Source organism: Ambystoma mexicanum, chromosome 3p, assembly GCF_040938575.1.
Source record: "Ambystoma mexicanum isolate Mex_15411 chromosome 3p, UKY_AmexF1_1, whole genome shotgun sequence".
NCBI lineage: Eukaryota > Metazoa > Chordata > Amphibia > Caudata > Ambystomatidae > Ambystoma > Ambystoma mexicanum.
In genome coordinates, this window is record NC_090925.1 from 499,568,298 (window position 1) to 499,586,163 (window position 17,866).

General features: G+C 44.4%; 1 protein-coding gene and 1 long non-coding RNA gene across 4 annotated transcripts in view; both read right to left on the reverse strand.

Annotated features, from left to right (window-relative positions):
- Window positions 1–17,866, reverse strand: part of BCAS4 (breast carcinoma amplified sequence 4) — a 963,459-nt gene that overhangs the window by 563,948 nt on the left and 381,645 nt on the right. The window lies entirely within an intron of this gene.
- Window positions 159–5,537, reverse strand: LOC138580540 (uncharacterized). Its single transcript, XR_011304286.1, has 2 exons — window positions 5,478–5,537; window positions 159–3,787 (listed from the first exon to the last, which is right to left on the reverse strand). It is a non-coding gene; the product is annotated as an uncharacterized lncRNA (long non-coding RNA).

Consider the following 17,866-nt stretch of genomic DNA (forward strand, 5'->3'; position numbering starts at 1 on the left):
TACAGCCACAAAATGTTTTCCATTTTCATTTATTTATATAAGATAGAAGAATAATATTTAATGTAATATAATTGTCATTTGTGTAGCGCCTTTCAACATTGGTATGGTCCCAACACCCTGTATCTGAATGCCCACTCGGAGGAAAACATATACAAACATTCATAAGAATACATATTTAATAAGAAAAATAGGCTTACATTTATTTGTTGGAAATTTTTAAAAAAGAAACGTACATTTTATGATTAGTTTAAAAAAGTGTACAGGAAGAATATTTAAAGACTACACCACTTCATGTGAATCTTGAAGTCAACTTTCCAACAATTTCCACCTTTACAGGACGAAACATATTAGCAATGTAATGTGGCATCAACTAACTCCATCACTTAACTCCTGGAAATTGCTATCAGTCTGTGATGCATGGCCAGCTCAGTCAAAATCGGATCTTTCACAAAGTCAAATTCCATCTGCTCTAATATTGGCTTAGCCAACCATTGCTTTTTTCTTTTTGTAAAGGCCATGCTGTAATGAAGCATGCCAAAATTACTTCCTGTCCTTGCTTGTTCCCCTCCAATGTACTCATTGTGAGTGAGTACAAGCATCCTTGTTCTAGCCTTCATAGCGTCTATGCTAAAATGCAACCTTTTAGGCCTGTTCTTTGGGCACATATTATGTAAAACCTTCAAATTTCCAGTCTGGCAAAATTCTGTAAGGCCCTTCAAATCTCTGGCAAGCATGTTGTTGCACACAATCGTTTGTAGGGCTATGTGAGGATGGGAGCCTTGCACCAACCACTTTTTCTTAGGTTTGTGCTCTTCATACAAAGGTCCATGTGTACACTCGTGAAAATGCTCATTATCCTCCCATGAGTGTATGCTGATGGAGCATTCAATGCCACTTTTCAACCAGATTCTGGACGGAACCCTCACAAGTCTTTGAACACCACCAAAGATGGTTGCTGATTGACTGTGACCATTTTAAAATGTCTTCTGACCCCATTTTGTTACAAGCAGCTGTGAATTTTTGGGATATTGATTTTGCGACGTGTCATACATCAAATTGATGCTTATTGTGCGGGAACTCCTCTCTTACGGTTCTAACCTCTCGCCCTGGCTTTTCAACCCATACCTGGCAACTCTCGCCTATTGCATTTTCATTTTCTGCTCAAATTCCAGTGCTCTGCTGATGACACCACACTCGTTTTCAGGCTTCCTTCAGCCACCTCCTCTCCTTCCCTCATCTCTGATTGCCTAATCGGCATTCAAAATTGGTGTGCCGCCAACGATCTTTGTCTAAATGTCAACAAGACTGAGATCCTCCTCATTGGCACACCTTCACCATCCTTTCCCCTCACTCTCTGGCCGGCCTCCCTTGGCCCTCCTCCTACCCCTATCTGCGAGGCTAAGAACCTCAGGGTCATCTTTGATTCCAAACTTTCCCTCTCTGCACACATTTCTGACGTCTCTAAAAAGTCAAACTTCTTACTGCATCTTCTTAGAGGTACTCTGCCTTTCCTCTCCTTCCCTCATAAACTCATCGTCTCACAGGCTCTGGTTCTCTCTAGGTTGGACTACTGTAACAGCCTCTTTCTAAATCTACCTGCCTCCTCTCTCCACCCTTTACAACTAATCCAGAACAGAACTGCGAGACTTGTCCTTGGCCTCAAACCCTGGGATCGTATGTCTCCAGCTCTGAAATCCCTTCATTGGCTCCCAGTGGATGCAATCATTAAATTTAAAACCCTCTGCATCGTCCACAAAGCTTTCTGGGGCCTGGGTCCAACTATCCCTCCGTAAATAACTCCCCTCTCGAGCCCTTCGCTCCTCTACTTCTAACTCCCTCAGGGTCAATCGTTTTTCAAAAAAATGAGCTGGGGGCAGATCTCTGTCTTCGGCTGGGTCCTCCCTTCAGAACAGCTTCCCTGCAATCTTGAAACTTGAGGAGAACCATCTCTGGTTCCGGAAGCAGCTCAAGACCTTCATCTTCGCTTCTGCCCCTCTTCTCCCCTGCTGATCTGCTTTGATCTCTCGGCACCGTGCACCTGGCCACCCTCTGTCCGTCTGGCCCAGGTACCTGCTCACCCTGCCTCCCTTCTGCACTGCCTCCAGGCCACCCCTTGCACTGGGGTCTGTATCTGTACCAATACAGTCCCCCAACCACTTTCTTTTCTTCTACACCTTATCTGACTAACCTAGCACTTTGCCACTTGCTGGCTGCACTACCACTGTCTATTGCCTTTATTTATTTGTTGTACTTAGTATTTATTCTATTCTCTCCTCTGCTCTGCACTTTCCACCTTTCCCCCTTCCCCCTTTCCCATGCACTTGCACGCTCTTAATGTCACTGGGCCTAGTAAGATCATTGTTTTTGCTCTCCCCTGTTCCCCTCCTTTTGCCTGGACGCACTCTGAAACACTTGTGTACGAGTGCGATATAAATGAAATATATCTCGCATGACCTTTGGTATTCTAACATGCCTGTCAGTGACTATCAATTCTTGATTGCAGACGTTCAATGGATTTAATGAAACCTTATTTCTCTGTGTCAACAGAGGATGTACATTCTGACACTTGCACCATGATAAAACTCACTATTTCTCGTGTGTCCATGTCCTGGAAGTGGAAATTGCAGTACTTGTCACAAACTCCAGGACTGTCGCACTGTCCATCACCAGCAAGCCTGCACCTTTTGCCTGCAAGAGCATTGTCTATGGATATCTGTTCAAGATTCCAGGCCTGTCAAATAGCAAGGAGCAAGAACTGTCTCTGATATTTGTAGTATGTATTTTTATCAAGTAACTCAAGTGCTACAAATTTACAGAAACTTGATATCTTACTAAACATTGAACCACTGAACAATAGAGCAGAAGAACAAAGTTAATTTCCAGCTGCTACTTTTCCAAGAATGGGTTGTGCGGACCATGAGAAAGTGTAATGATTGGGCACACAGCTCCCCTTGGTCTTCAGGTTGGTGCATTGGACTACTCGAGTAAACTTCACCAATGGCTCCCACAAGTCCTCCTACGTATCCTAAAGTCGCATGTAATCATTTGTATAATCTGTAGCAGGCAGCTGTAAAATGCAATGTATTTTGGTTCCCTTAATAGCCAATCCTCATGCAACATAGTGGTTTGAGGTTCTATGGTGGTGGATAAGTCCTCTGCACTACCCCTGGTGAAGTCAGTGTCATGCACATATAATTCCAAAGAGGCCTCTGTGTTTTAAATCTGTGATATTTCTGAATTTTCAGAATGCATTGGGGAAACGGGGAACATTATGTCGTTCTTTGACAGAAATTGTTTTGAAGGCATGGATTGGGCGAGAGGATCGGCAAGTAATGATGAAGCATCTTCTGTGTTGTCGGTCAATTATGGTGGAGGTTGTGTGCTGTAGCAATGATACATCATTACCTTTCATTGCTCGCTGGTGATATTCAGTTCAAATTCCGGCCACTGCAAATTGGCATCCCAATTCTGAACCTCGGGAAGAGAATTCACAACCTCAAACATTAGTTGCTACAACTGATAGCGCTTTTGCAAGTGATAGCCTTTGTTAGTGGTGTGGTCTGAGCCTTCCTGCTTATCTTCTTCCTAGGCCTCAAATACATTAAAATAACAAGGATTATTTCTTTCACACTTAAAGAACATATGTATATCAACCGTACAATCAAATACCAATAAATGAAAATCCAAATCACCACTTGCAAAAGGTAAAAGCGTGGATCGTATTTATCCTGGTTTTCACAGTGTGTTTTGATACTGTCAATCTTCATGTGCCTAGTTCATCTCCCAACTGTAACAGAAGATTCACAAAAAGTTGTAAACAACCACATATCTCTTCAGTGGCAAGAAACATACATAGAATTACAACAAGTACACTGTTTCACTTTGAAAAACACTTTACACACAATAAACGGAACATTAAAAGTCCAATGGTGATTCATGCATAGATTCATTTCGTCATTTGTATAGCGCCTTTCACCATAATTATGTCCCAACGTGCCATCGGTTGAACACCCTCAGAGGGACCAGACTCCAAATTTGGGGAAAAGTTGGGAGGTGTATTATGCGTGTGTGCATTTCAGCCATTAAAGTTATGTGAGGGTGGCCAAGACCCTGCCAGTCACCCATGTCTGGATGGCGTGTGGATGGGCGCAGTAGAGATAAACTATGAACTAAACCGGGGTGGGATCATAGGTCATCGTCTGAGAGGCAAGATGACAGGTCTGGCTGGGGTGAAGAGGGGGAGTTGTGAATCTTGAGGATGATCTGAGTGTCATCAGCGTAGTTGTAACAGGTGAGATTGTGTGAGCGGGTGAGCGTGGGGAGGGACGAAAGGTAGAGGTTGAAGAGGAGAGAGAAGGGGAAGCTCCCTGTGGGACTGGGTGGGGGCAGAGGAGAAAGGATGGATAATGACGATTTGGGAGCAGTCAGAGAAGAAAGAGGAGATCCATCCGAGGGTTGCATACCCGATGCCTACACCAAATAGTCTGTTGTAAGGAATGGAGTGGTTGGTCATGTCGAAGGCTGATGAGAGGTCAAGGAGGATGAGTGTGGCGCAGCCCTGGGAGTTTGCTATTCTTTTCAGGTTGTCCCAGATAGAGACAAGGGAGGATTCAGTTCCATGGAGGGGTCTGAAGCCAGACTGGGCAGGGTCATGAAGGCAGTGGAATTCGGCAAAGAGACTGAGCTGAGAGTATGCCGTAATATCTAGTAGTTTGGCTATGAAGTGATTGTTAGAGATGGGGTGGTAATTAGAGGAGAGGAGGAGGTCAAGAGAGGGCTTTTTAGTACTGGTTTGACATGAGAGATGTTGTAAACTGTAGAGAAGATCCCGGCTGTTAGTGAGTGGTTTATTATAGATCTGGTGAGGGTGCGTGCACATGTGGAGGAGAGAATGTGTTTGAAGAGGGCTGGGGGCAAGGGTCTCCGGGGAATCCTGAGAGGCGGCTATTGGAGAGAACCCTTGAGAACTACGGAACAGAGATTGCATAGAAGGAACTGAAAAGAATGTGCGTCGGGGACAAGAAAGGCTTGGGAGATGGGAGACAGAGAGGAAGAGCAGAGGGGGGTCTTGAACTCAGAGATGGTCTTGTGGAGTTCTTTACAGGGGTTGTTTGCATTGGCGATGCGGGAAGTGTAGAAGGCATGATGACTATCATTATCATTTGTATACCTGTGGTCCATGTGTCTCTTCCCTCTCAACTGCTTTAGTAGTAGACTCCTTGTACACAACACATGCAATAAAGATGTGATACTAATTAGACATGGTAATGTTAACTTCTATGATAACAAAGATTACATCTTGATACGTTATCTTCTATGATTGTCGATTTTCAGCAAGTTATCCAAACGCCAAAGAAAAGGCAAATATATTAAAGAAGAAACACTTTCTATAATTGAAACAACATATCTTTTTTTATAAAGAAAAGGTGTACCATTGTAAGCTACTAAACATTTTAATAATTGATTTTGAAAAGTACCTGTGGAGCTTCTCTGTGACACAGGGAATTGGAGTTAGAGTTCACACTATACTGTCATCCTTCAAAAATAAAGAGAATACATTATTGACACCAAAATTATGCTGTATTATAATGTTGATTTTCATTTCTTCCACTTTTGATGTCCAGTAACAGTATATTAATACATACATAGACCATTTGGATAATGCAAGATTCCATGTAATTCATCTACAATCATAGTTTTTGGAATGGATTACTGTCAATTTTGCATGTAGGAAGGTGAATGACATGACTACATTGATGATTGCATGCATTCAGTTTTTTCGACACTGTTATTACTTGTAAACAAATTATCATTAATGTAAGATTCAACATTCTAATTATTATCAATAAGAAATATAATCAATAACAATTATCAATTTATTTAAAAGTTGAACTCGACCGTATCCATCAGCTAAATTTAGAATTGAAAACAAATCACTTTAAAGGAAAGTGAGCTTGATGTTGATTCTAGAATAGTTCCAATGATGACGTGTGGTCCTTCATTCAATTTATATATTTACAACAATGGTCAACAGAAAAGATATATTAGTCATAATAAATAGACCATTTAATAAACTATAAATCAGTTTACATGCATGTCAGTAGGGCTCACCGTTTGGATATTTGAGGTGTCTGTTATAACTGTGTGGACTTCCAGCAGTGTGGTCTACGTCTACATAACGACAGACTTTGTAATCATTACATTTGAAAAATAACCAATTTACAGATACTGCTATTAATGTTTTTAGAAAGGCTCCCATTGCAGTAAACCTTTTGTGTAACCCAAAAGTAGGTATTTATTCAAAGACAAAAGGCCTCATTACGAGTATGTAGAAATACATGTATAAATTGTAACATTATACAAAAGTTGACAATAAAATATATATACCAATATTACACAAACACTCCAATACTTTCATCCCATTACCTATTGGCACACAACTTGGCACACAAGTTCAATAAATTGTGTGATAATTTTTTCTAAATATATATCTATACCCAAATGTATTTATATAAACATACATTAATCATTCATGTTCACTACTCGCCTGACTTTTGCTGAAATACAGTTGGAACAGCGTTGGAAAGTAAATTGTGAGTCTGAAGTGATGCTTTTTAGTGAACTTTGATGGTTCATACATATCTTCAGTGCATGCTGCAGATGCGGAATCGATTGCCCCTCACATCCTCCAAAACATCATTGGCTTGTCTGTCAATCTGGGATACTGAAAATCGACAAATGACCAACCATGTCAATATCAACAACATATACTTGTGGAAATTAATAGTTACTTACCCAGTGACTAACATACTTTTAGTCCATAGTCCCCTTTCCTCCATACTGCATGGGCGTCCCTCGCTAGGGATGGGAGACAGAGGGCCTCATTCCGAGATTGGAGGCAGTCATGGTGCTATTAGCGCCATGACTGCCTCCAATAACGGTACCGAGTCTGCCCTGGTTTAATGGGGACTTACCGGTCTATTCCGACCTTTGCGGGACCGGTAAGTCCCCATTGAAAATGGCAATCCCCATTCCCATTGAGCCACCATAAGGCTCAATGGGAATGGGGAGAGCGCAAATAACAGCCTGGCGCATGCCAAGGTTATTTGCGCCCTGTTCCCCTAACGGGAACCGTAAGGTACGTTTGGTGTGACCAAATGTACCTTACGGGTCCCGTTGGGGGACCTCGGAATAGGGCGCAAAGGGATTACTGGCACCGGTGTCCTTACCAGTGCCGGTATCCCTTTGCGCCCAGGTCGGAATGAGGCCCAGAATCTTTTTTCAGCAGAAAAAACCTTCTTCCCCCTTTAAATGTAGAGGCGCGCGGGGGAGTGGCCCTGGGACATGCGCTCCCCTGACTCCACTCACCGGCGCCAGTCCTCAGTCCCCATTGATGCGTTGACAATATTTAACACTGCTTAATGACACCAGTATTATTAGGGGGGAGGATGGTGGGACATATGGAGGAAAGGGGACTATGGACTAAGAGTACATTAGTCAGAGATTACAACTAAATGTAGCACCAGGTTGGAGAGGAGACCCTCCTTAGCAAAACAAGTTCCTTAGAACCGCCTGTCCGAAAGCTGTGTCTGATTTAGAGCCGGCGTCCAAACAGTAGTGCTTACAGAAAGCCGAAGGGGTGGCCCAGGTGGCTGCCCTGCTGATGACGAGACCTGCCGCTGGAAGGCAACGGCCATGGCCATGGCTGTGACAGCGTGGGCGTGCATGTTAGATGGAAGTGTTTTGTGCTGTCCCTCGAAGGCCTCCTTGATGGCCGAAACCATCCACCTTGCTATAGAGGCCTTGGATACCTGATAACTGGGCCTTGACCCCCCCAAAGGTGTGAAACAGGGCGTCCGACTTGCAGAAGCCCTTGGTCCTGTCCAGATAGAATTTCAGAGCACGTCTAACATCCAGACAGTCCAAGACTCTCTGAGACTCACCCTTAGGATCAGCAAAAAACATAGGTAAGACTGTCCCCTCGTTTAGATGGAAAGAGGAGACTACCTTAGGTAGGAATGCGGGGTGCGTTCTCAGGACCACCGTATGCTTGTGGTAAGTAGTATATGGTTCTGATGCCACCAGAGCCTGGATCTCGCTGACTCTGTGAGCAGAGGTGAGACCCACCGACAGAGCTGTTTTAATGGCGACCAGCCTGATGTTCGCGGACACCATTGGCTCGAACGCTCTGTGCGCAAAGGCCCCCATCACTATATGGAGGTCCCACACAGGGTGTGGTTTCTTGATGAGCGGATAGAACCTGGTGAGGCCTGCCAAATGTCGCTTGACCACATGGTTGGAAGAGGAGAAGATCTCCTCCTCCGAATTTCTGTAGGCCCCTATGGCTGCCAAATAGGTACGGCATGTGTCCACCTGCACGCCTGAGTGGGCAAGGTGTGCAGAGAAGGAGAGAACATCATCCAATGTGCACGTAAGGGGGTCAATCTCCTTAGAGTCTGCACAGTGACAGAACCTAGACCATTTACTCTTATATTGGCTCCTAGTAGCTTTGCTCCTTGCGCCCTGAATGATGTGACAGAATCAGGTGCTTCAGCGTGACCGGTTCAGAAACCACGCTGCGAGGGCTATTTTGTGTGGAGCGGGGTGGAAGACCCTGCCCCCCTGCTGCGCCAGAAGATGAGCTGGGCCATCGGATGGTGAATGGGTGGCCTGTCCGAGAGGCTGGGAAGCTCCAAGAACCACGGTCTCGCTGTCCACCACAGAGCTATCAGAATGATGCTGAGGTGACATGGGTGGAGAGAAGGGGGAATACTGCCAAGCTCCGCTTGGGAGCCCCGCTGCTTATTCCATGTCCTGGACGTCTGGGTTGAATTTAGTAGCACAGAGCCAGGCAGTCCTTCTCATGCGCGTGGCGATGCATATGGCCCGGCCAGAGGTGTCAATGTGGCCCATAGTGGACTCCATGCTGTCGTGTGCCCCCAGTTTAGCCTCGGCCAGTCCCGCCTTGAAACATGCTTGGCTCTGCCCTGGAAGTTCAAGAAGGAGTCAGCTATTTCCCGCCAAAGCCTCTGGTTAACACCCATGGCATCTGCTTTGGATTGACGAAGGTGCAGCGAGGTGTTGGAATAAAGCTTCTTTCCGTAAGCCTCCAAGATCTTCTCCTCCTTGCCGAACAGCGCAGAGGATGAGGTGGTCAAGGACGACTGAGGCTTTGAGTAAAGTGACGCCGCAGCGATCACCGAAGAGTGCGGTTGAGGGTGTGACGACAGCAAGAGTGGATCCCCTCCTTTTGAATATACTTGCCGTTGAGGCGCCGATTGACAGGTTGGGAGGAGTCGGGCTTAGACCACATTTTGTTGCCAAGGCGACGTCTTTCTGCATTGGGATCCCCGTTCTAGCTGCGGGGCGTAGAGTAAGGACCTCAGCCAGGACCCCCGCCTCTGGCTGTTCGGCCTCGGGTTGAGGAAAACACCAAGTCCTCTGCCAAACCTGCGAGCCATTCGTGGATGGCCTTGGCTGACGACGGTGTGTCAGGGTCTTCTTCCTGGTCTGTGTCCACCTGGGTGTCCGGCTGGTCCGGAGAGGGTGGAGGAGTGCTGGGCACCGAGGGCTGCGGTGTGGAGAGCGGAGCCGGAGGCTGCAGTGGAGGCTGGTGTGAAACCACCTGAACTGTGGTAGGCAGTGGAGCCAGAATCGAATGAGCTGGCAAGGGCAGCGGGGGCTGCATCAGGGCCTGCAGCAATGGAGCCATAAGTGGAATGACTATACGTGCAGGCGGAGGGGCCGGATGAAACATGTCCCTGATCACATCCCGAAGGATGGCCCCCATCTGAGAAGATCTCATGAGGGTGAGGAACTTTTCAAAGAACCTGTCCTCACAGGCCGGTGGGGCGGCAGGTGATTTTGACGGGGTAGCAGGCAGCTGCTGGGACCGGTGCATACTCTGTCTAGTTGGCTGCAGTGTAAACCTGTCCTGCGATGCTGATGGATAAGCTGTAGGCCACGTTCCTGGTTGACACCAGTCCCAGCTTGTAACTCATTCTCCCACCTGCTCCTTTCCAAGGGGCGGTATCGGACGAGTGCCTATATTGTCTGGCGTGGCGGCCATCTTGTCGAGCTGCGTGCCATGTGCCAAAGTCGTGGTGCTTGGCTCACTGGGCCCGGCCTCCTCCAGGACTCTTGGCAGTGGCGCATGAGACCTACCCTGCACATCAGGATGGGGTCTGGTAGGTGTATTGACCTCAGCGGTACCGCCGGTAGTGCTGCATGCAGGTGCACCCTCCGACATCTGGCCTGTACTAGGGCATAGCCGGTAAAAGAACCTTGCGGTCCCTCAGCACTTTCACCGGAAGGATCAACAGAACCCTCGACCTAAGCTAGCCTCGGTACCCGTGAACCTGAGAGGTTTCTCCCGCTCGGGCGTTTCCTTGGGAAGGAGTCGCCCTTGAGGGGTGTGTGCTGGAAAAAAGTGGCCCTCCCTTGGGCCTTAACTTATGTCTGACAAAGTCCTTCATGTCCTCTGGAGGAGACTTCTCGAAGAGCTCCCTCCACCTAGCTAGCCCGTTCTTCAGAGCATGCAGTGTAAGTACGTTGCACGTGGTACAACCTTCCCAGCCGTGGTCGGGGTCAAGGCAGTGGAGCCAAAGAGCGTGGGGATCGGATATATGGAAGAGCCCCTCACAGGCTGGACACCTGCTAAAGCCCGCTGAAGTCAGCATGCGCCGGCGAGGAGCGTGGCGCCAGAGGACCGAGTACCTGATTGAAAAAAGAGACAAATAGACAGAAGGAAGTATCTGGGGAAGAGCATGTGGGATTACATAGCCGAAGCCAAACCAAAGATCGCTGGTGAAATCGGCCCGTTCCCATTGACGGGGAAAATGGGACTGGGGAGTGGCGCCGGTGGGCGGATTTATGAAAGTGCAGGCTCCCAGGAGAGCGCCCCTGCACGCCTCTAAATTTAAAGGCGAAGAAGGTTTTTTCTGGTGAAAAAGGTTCCGTCTCCCGTCCCTGCAGTATGGAGGAAAGGGGACGGGACGTAAGAGTAAATATGCGTAACTGTACCAGGAGTTTTATCATGACTGATATTAGGGCACCAAAAACAATACATGAAGGCATTGTTTAATACTCAGGAAGATCTAGTCAACATTTGTTAAATATATAACAATTGTTAAAGTATGACAGTTATTAATTCACCTATAAAAACCTTGCAAAGACAAAGCGCTTTAGAGTTTGCTAACTGCCATTTAAGCTAGACTGGCCCGCCAGGCTAGCCAACAACCTTTATGTCAATGGTCTGTCACATGAAGAAACATATTACTGGTACATTGATCATCCATTGTACCACCGAAAGAAAATAGGGATGACAAAATATTACTTATTCAAAAAAGACCCTATCATTGATGTAGGAATTCAAGATTCAAGATATAATAATGCAAAGAAAAGCTGATACGGGTGAAGTCATAGAGATATATGAAAATAAAATGTGGATGAAAATGGTATAAAACACACCAAAAAAGTAACAAGCTAAAAACAAGAACACTGTAATAAACAAGCTACTGAGTGAGGAACTTCTTGAGTGGGGATCTCATAAGGTGTACTCTCGCGACCCAAATGTTAGTGCTATTAAGGTTGTCAATGGTTTTCTTATTTTATTATTTTATTCTTGTGTCGCAAGGATGTAGGTCAACACGGAGACTTAGAGTCCCTCAGCTCCATTTGTAAAGTAAGCAGTAGTTTGTTTGTGCCTACACCTCTTTGCGCCAAATTTCTGATGTAAATGAATAAAAGTACGTAGTCAAGTTTCTTCAAGTATATTTTCTTAATTTATTTGATATATGTTCTGCCCATATGGATGACACGTGTTTCGGCGTTTCATTGGCGCCTTTTTCAAATCCGGGCCTTATTGAATGTAATGCGAATCTCCCTTTCCTTATTTCCGGGAATTAGTTTTTAGTTGAAATGTATCACGGTAGTTCCAGGGTTAAATCCCACCTACAAAATTCTCTTGCTCATGCCTCAAGCGTCGGGGGTCCCGTTCTGGTTCTGGCAAATCCTTGTTCAAACAAGAGTTCAATTACCTGTGGTAGGGAAAATTTACAAGTTGATTCAGCAACGAAGATAACAAGCGGTGCAATGATATCCGTAGTAGAAAAGAGGGTGTGAATGTGAGGGACGCCCCTACATTTTGTTGGTCTTTTTATTTTTTAGGGGCGTAATGTTGTATTGTTACATAACCATATTTGGGTATGTGTAAAGATTGATGGAGGTGAAGGATTGATGATGTTCCATTTCAAAGAAGAATGTGGGCACCTACAAACAACTATTGCTAGCACATGGTCCCAAGTGAGAATTGTCTTTGATAAGGGTGGAGGTGTATAAGGAAGAAGCGAGCGGAAGAGCCCAGGGCCTCATGAATGGTCACATACATATATTGATTGCAGGGATGGGATGTTCAAAGGGGAGTAATGAGACACCGGCCCTCATTACGAGTAACGCGGTCTGGAAAAAAGTGCTGGTAACAACGGTTACCAGCTCCTTTTCTGAACCGGGTCACTCAGCATCTGCCGGTAGGGGCTGTGAACTACCGGCAGGCACGACCTGCCGGTAGTTCAGGCCCCTACTGCCAGATAATTCACTGAAACACTGGCACCGTTGGTAGCGGTGCCGGTGCTTCAGTGTTCCCATTCCTGTGGAGTGCCACAGACCTCCATGGGAATGGGAACACGGAAGCCATCCTGTGGGACTCCACAGGAACTAACTGTTCCATCGCCGCCCGTAATATCCTGGTATTATTGGGATATCGGGAGGCGGAAGCGATAAGCCGAGGTTGCCGGTAGACCACCAGTCCTACCGGTAAACTTGTGATGAGGGCCACCATGTCTTGGGTGGCCATCTGGCCAATGGTCCCTAGAGGCCAGACTCCTTTGAGTTGTACATGTTATTCAGCACCTTGTGCCGTCCCATTCACCCAGCCCAATTGCAAACGCATGGTCCCAAGTGATAACTGCCATTGATACAGGAGGGGAAATTATGTAGATGAAGCGAGTGCAATAGGCCCAGAACCTTGTCAAAGGACGAAGAGATTTGTTCATTGAAGGGACAGGTTCTTCAAAGGGGAGCATGGAGACACCTGGTCTGGGGCAGCCATGTGGCCAATGGTGCCTAGAGGCCAGACAACTTTGAGTTGTACATGTTATTCTGCTCCTTGTGCATTCCCATCCACTGAGCCCCATCGCGTGCGCATAGGGCCCACATGAGAACTGCCTTTGATACGGCAGGGGGACGAATAAGGATGAAGCAAGCACAATAGGGGCACCTTGTCAAAGGACACAAAGATAGGTTGATTGCAGGGATGGGGTCTTCAAAGCAAAGTATGGAGAGACCAGGTATTAGGTGGACAGTTGTCAATAGACAGAGGAACATGTTGAGTTGTACATTCACTTACACTCTGTTGAACCTTCTGGCACAAAGCCAAGAACAAACGAAAGGGCATTGAATAAATAGTAGCAGTGCATTGAAAAGGGGGAAGTGTTTGGATAGATTATGATTCAGTGAGAATGATATCGAAAAGGAATTGATGCCAGTAACAATAATATTTCTTGATCTTGATGGTATAGCATACTATTTTTATTATTATACTTAGTGGTGGTGTGGACTTGGACAATCACTTTCATTCACTTGTCATCATGTTACTTCATTGATTTTATTTCCTATGACTGTCAAAGTATGATTATTGTTAATATTTAATACAGGAGTTATGTATTCCTAAATAGAATGGAAAGAAATATAGAATACCTGAAATCGAGAAGTGACTTGTAAAGAAATAATAAGAATGAGAAATGCACAAAACCCTTACAATGCAAGTATGGAGTAGTTTGACTTTAAGGTTTGTGCCTTGTTGTATGTTGTTGAAAATATGAGAAAACTTGAAACTCGCAAGGAAAACTAAAAACTTGAAATGAAACACACCAAATTGAAATAATTTGAAAATAAACACTGCATAATTATTACATACATATATTGTTTATTGAAAGTAAATTATTGTAATAAAATGCACATTGTTAAAATAAAAGGTTGATGGCATATACTAACTACAAATTATAGTTGTCTGTAGTGGTACTGTCTGTAAAAATCCCTTGTATTGTCCGGAAGAACTAGGAAATTATTCACAGATGGCTCGAACCACACAGGCTGGTATGACACATCGAATGCGGTATCCCAGCCTTCCATGAATCCACCATGTAAACGCTTGATAGGTCACAAGTGTGTACCATCTGTGTAAAAGATACAGAAATCGTTTTGTTGAATTAATCCAATATTTGCAGTTATGTTGTTTGGCCTATCTTGTAGAACATAAGGCATTGGAACGAATTTAAAAACATACTTTGTGAGTAAAGTTGTCACAGTCCAATACACTGCGAGGTAAGTGTAATTAATAGTGTATATGCTCCTTTTAAAAAATGAAAGATAGGAAGATGATTTTTTAATAGCTTGAAAGTAACAAAAATGTTACTGTTGCCTCACAAAATGGAAGATGGAATAGTTTGACATGAACAAAGAACAAAACATTTTCCAATACATTACATACATATATTCTTTATTGAAAGTAAAATACTTAAATGAAATGCACATTGTTTAAAAAAAAAGGTTGATGGTATATACAAACTACACATTATAATTATCTGGTAGTGGTACTGTCTTTAAAAATCCCTTGTATGGTCCGGAAAGTTGTTCACAGATGGCTTGAACCACATAGGCTGGTATGGCACTTCGAATGCGGAATCCCAGTCTTCCATGAATCCACCATGTAAACGCTTGATAGGCCACAAGCCTGTACCATCTGTGCAAAAGATAGCGAAATTGTTTTGTTGAATGAATCCAATAATTGCATTGATCTTATTTGGCCTATCTTGTAAAATACAAGGCATTGGTACAAATTCAAAAACATACTTTTTGAGTAAAGATGTCACAGGCCAATACTTTTGAGCTAAGTTTAATAAAATAATATATAAGCTCCTTCTGAAAATTAAAAGATAGGAAGATGATTTTTTAATAGCTTAAAAGTAACAAAAATGTTATTGTCTCGCAAAATGGAAGATGGAATAGTTTGGCATGAACAAAGAACAATACATTTTCCAGGTTCCGGAAGCACCTCAAAACCTTCCTCTTTGCTTCTGCTTTCTTTCCCCCTCTCCCTTGCTAAATTCCTGGCTGATACTGCACTGGTTACCTGGCCACCTTTCTGATCTCGGGCCCTGGTCCCGCAACTTGCACACCTGCACTGCCTCCCTGGCAACCCCCGCATTGGGGACTGTTGTTCTGTATCCCTACATTCCCCCTGCCAGCACCTATGTTTGCACTTACCGGCACTTGCCACCATCTGGCCGTTCTATTATCCTATTAATTCTACTATCCCATGTACTGCACTTTCCCCTCGCACTTATACCTCTCCCCCTTCCCATGCACTTGCGCGATCTGAATGACGCCTGGCCTAGTAAGATCGTTGTCTGTCTCCCTATGTTTCCCCCTCCCTTGCCTCGTCGCGCCTTGAAACACTTGTGTATGGGCGCGTTACAAATGCCATATCATATCACATCATCATATCAGTATATCAAAATAAATATTGTGAGTGAACCCATGATATCACAATGTATTAGGAGAGCAACATAAAAGGCTATAGTCAAGGTTGTCACAAATAAAACATACACACGCAATACTTACTCATTATTAGGAGCACAAGGGCAGACAGTTGCTTTGTAAGATAGGCTGCCCTGAAGTCATGCAGCTGGGTAAACCATAGTGGTGGAAGCTCTTCTTCGGTTTTGTAGGCAAAGCAGCCAGAGCTTCTCAGCAACAACAGTTCTCCACCAAATTTGGCATTACTTCACATCGATGGCAGTTACACCAAGTGGAAACGTCTTCCATGTGACGAGGATTAGGATCCTGGGATCAATTGTCACAACTTTCACTCAAATTCACCATCTTTTCGGCTACTTTCTCTCTCAGTAATTTCCTCTTCGGTATACTCTGGCTCGTAAAGGTATGGCTGAGTGGATACCATCATTATTGAGGTACAAAATCAACAGTGGGAGAAAAACAAAAAGATTGTTATATGGATACAATAATGAATTGAGGTTTTATTTTAAAATGCCATGTAAAAGAAAATGTGAAGAAACAGACATGTTATGAAAACCCATAGAGCAAAGACAACAGGAACAGGCAAAAGTTGGAAAGTTCTCATTGGCACATGGAAAAAAGTGCTGATGTAAATATACAATTTAAATATGGTTTAGTAAAGACGTGTCAATTATGAAATAATTATTGAAGTTGAAAGCTCTTAAAATTCATTTGAGCAAGTACCTTTTTCTGTAAAATTTGTTGTAGTTTTAATTCAAATGATGTTCAAATGAGATGTGCACTGGCGTTGTGACATGGGACATAAGCGTCTAATGAAGTCAGCTTGAGGGGCGGGTGAAATGATTTACTGCTGCAAAGGCAGTTGAACTTGTGATGGTGGGTCAACAGAAGAGATTATCACAATATCGCTGTTTCCGGCTTGTGAGTTTTGCATGTGTAAATGTCAGAAAAAAACGAAGGTAAGATGCATTAGAAATAAAATTCGGATTGATTGATATGCGCTCTAAGGTACATGGCCTATCCATGGGGCCAATACAATACAACTTTCCATTGAAGAAGACGCCGTCCATTTTACTGTTATTGGGCAATTTAACAATGTTTAGTTTAAGGCTCTGCCAGGTGGGAGATTTACAGGCAGTCCTTGTTGCGTCCCTTCCCTCAAACTGTGCCCAAAGCAGTTTCCTGGTTGCCCCCCGCCCCCCTTAGAAATGGCACTGTATATTTCATAGTAACATGGCTCCTTATTTAAAGCACACAATGTACTACTCACCACCTGCCATTGAAGGAAAGGGGAGACAGGCTAGATGGGCACCACGATAGCATTCCAATGCTGGACCATTGGCAGATAAATCATCGATTCATTTAAGTAATATTGGGTGCACTTTAAGGAGCTATCTGTTGAATGATGTCACAATACAAAACATTGTCATACAAAGGTAGGTTTTGGAATTGTTGTTCGTGATGTAAATACGTTTAAAGAGAACTGGGCGTGGCTCTTATGACTACCGGTGCTTTCATGATGAGATACCTATGCAAATGGCCATTTGATGCACTTAAATGATAAACTTGGGAACTTCCACCAATGTTTCAAATGATTCAGCAGGTTAGCATTCAGATGCTTTCCCCGTATTTTGTATTGTATTGTTGCCATGGTTCTAGGCCAGGGGCCTGCAACCGTTCGCCAGATATTTTGGACTATTACCAGCCCTATGTGGCAAAGTCAAGGGTGATGGATCATGGAAATCAAGACCTGCTCTAGAGTGTGACCACGCCACGTCTGCCCTACATCAAGCACAATAATGAATGAATTAACATGGACATGTCTCCCAATGGAGAAAGAGGTTACCATGGCAATCTGTTCTTTTCACTGGCGCCAATGTATAATCAGAGTTTAGTTGAATAGAAGTTCCAGGTTCTTATGACTCTACTCTACTCTTCAAGAGAAGGCGAGAGTTCCAACCTGGAAGTTGGCCCGCAAAGCAATGACCTATATCTGTCTTTCCCAGACTGATATTGTTCATACCACTAAAATGCAAACACCTCAAACTAAATGTCCTCCTGGCACTTTATAAAAGATGATATTCACACCTCCTACAGGGTACACTTGTATCCACCTGGAAATGATGAAAGTCTCAGTTGTTCCTGCTGGCATGTGAATCTGTACTCTCCACACTGGAGACAAGTCTATACAGTGGATTATCAAAACCTCCAAGCTATCTGCTCTGACTTTACCTTTGAAGGTGAAACTCTGGTCCGAGGTAGGGATGAG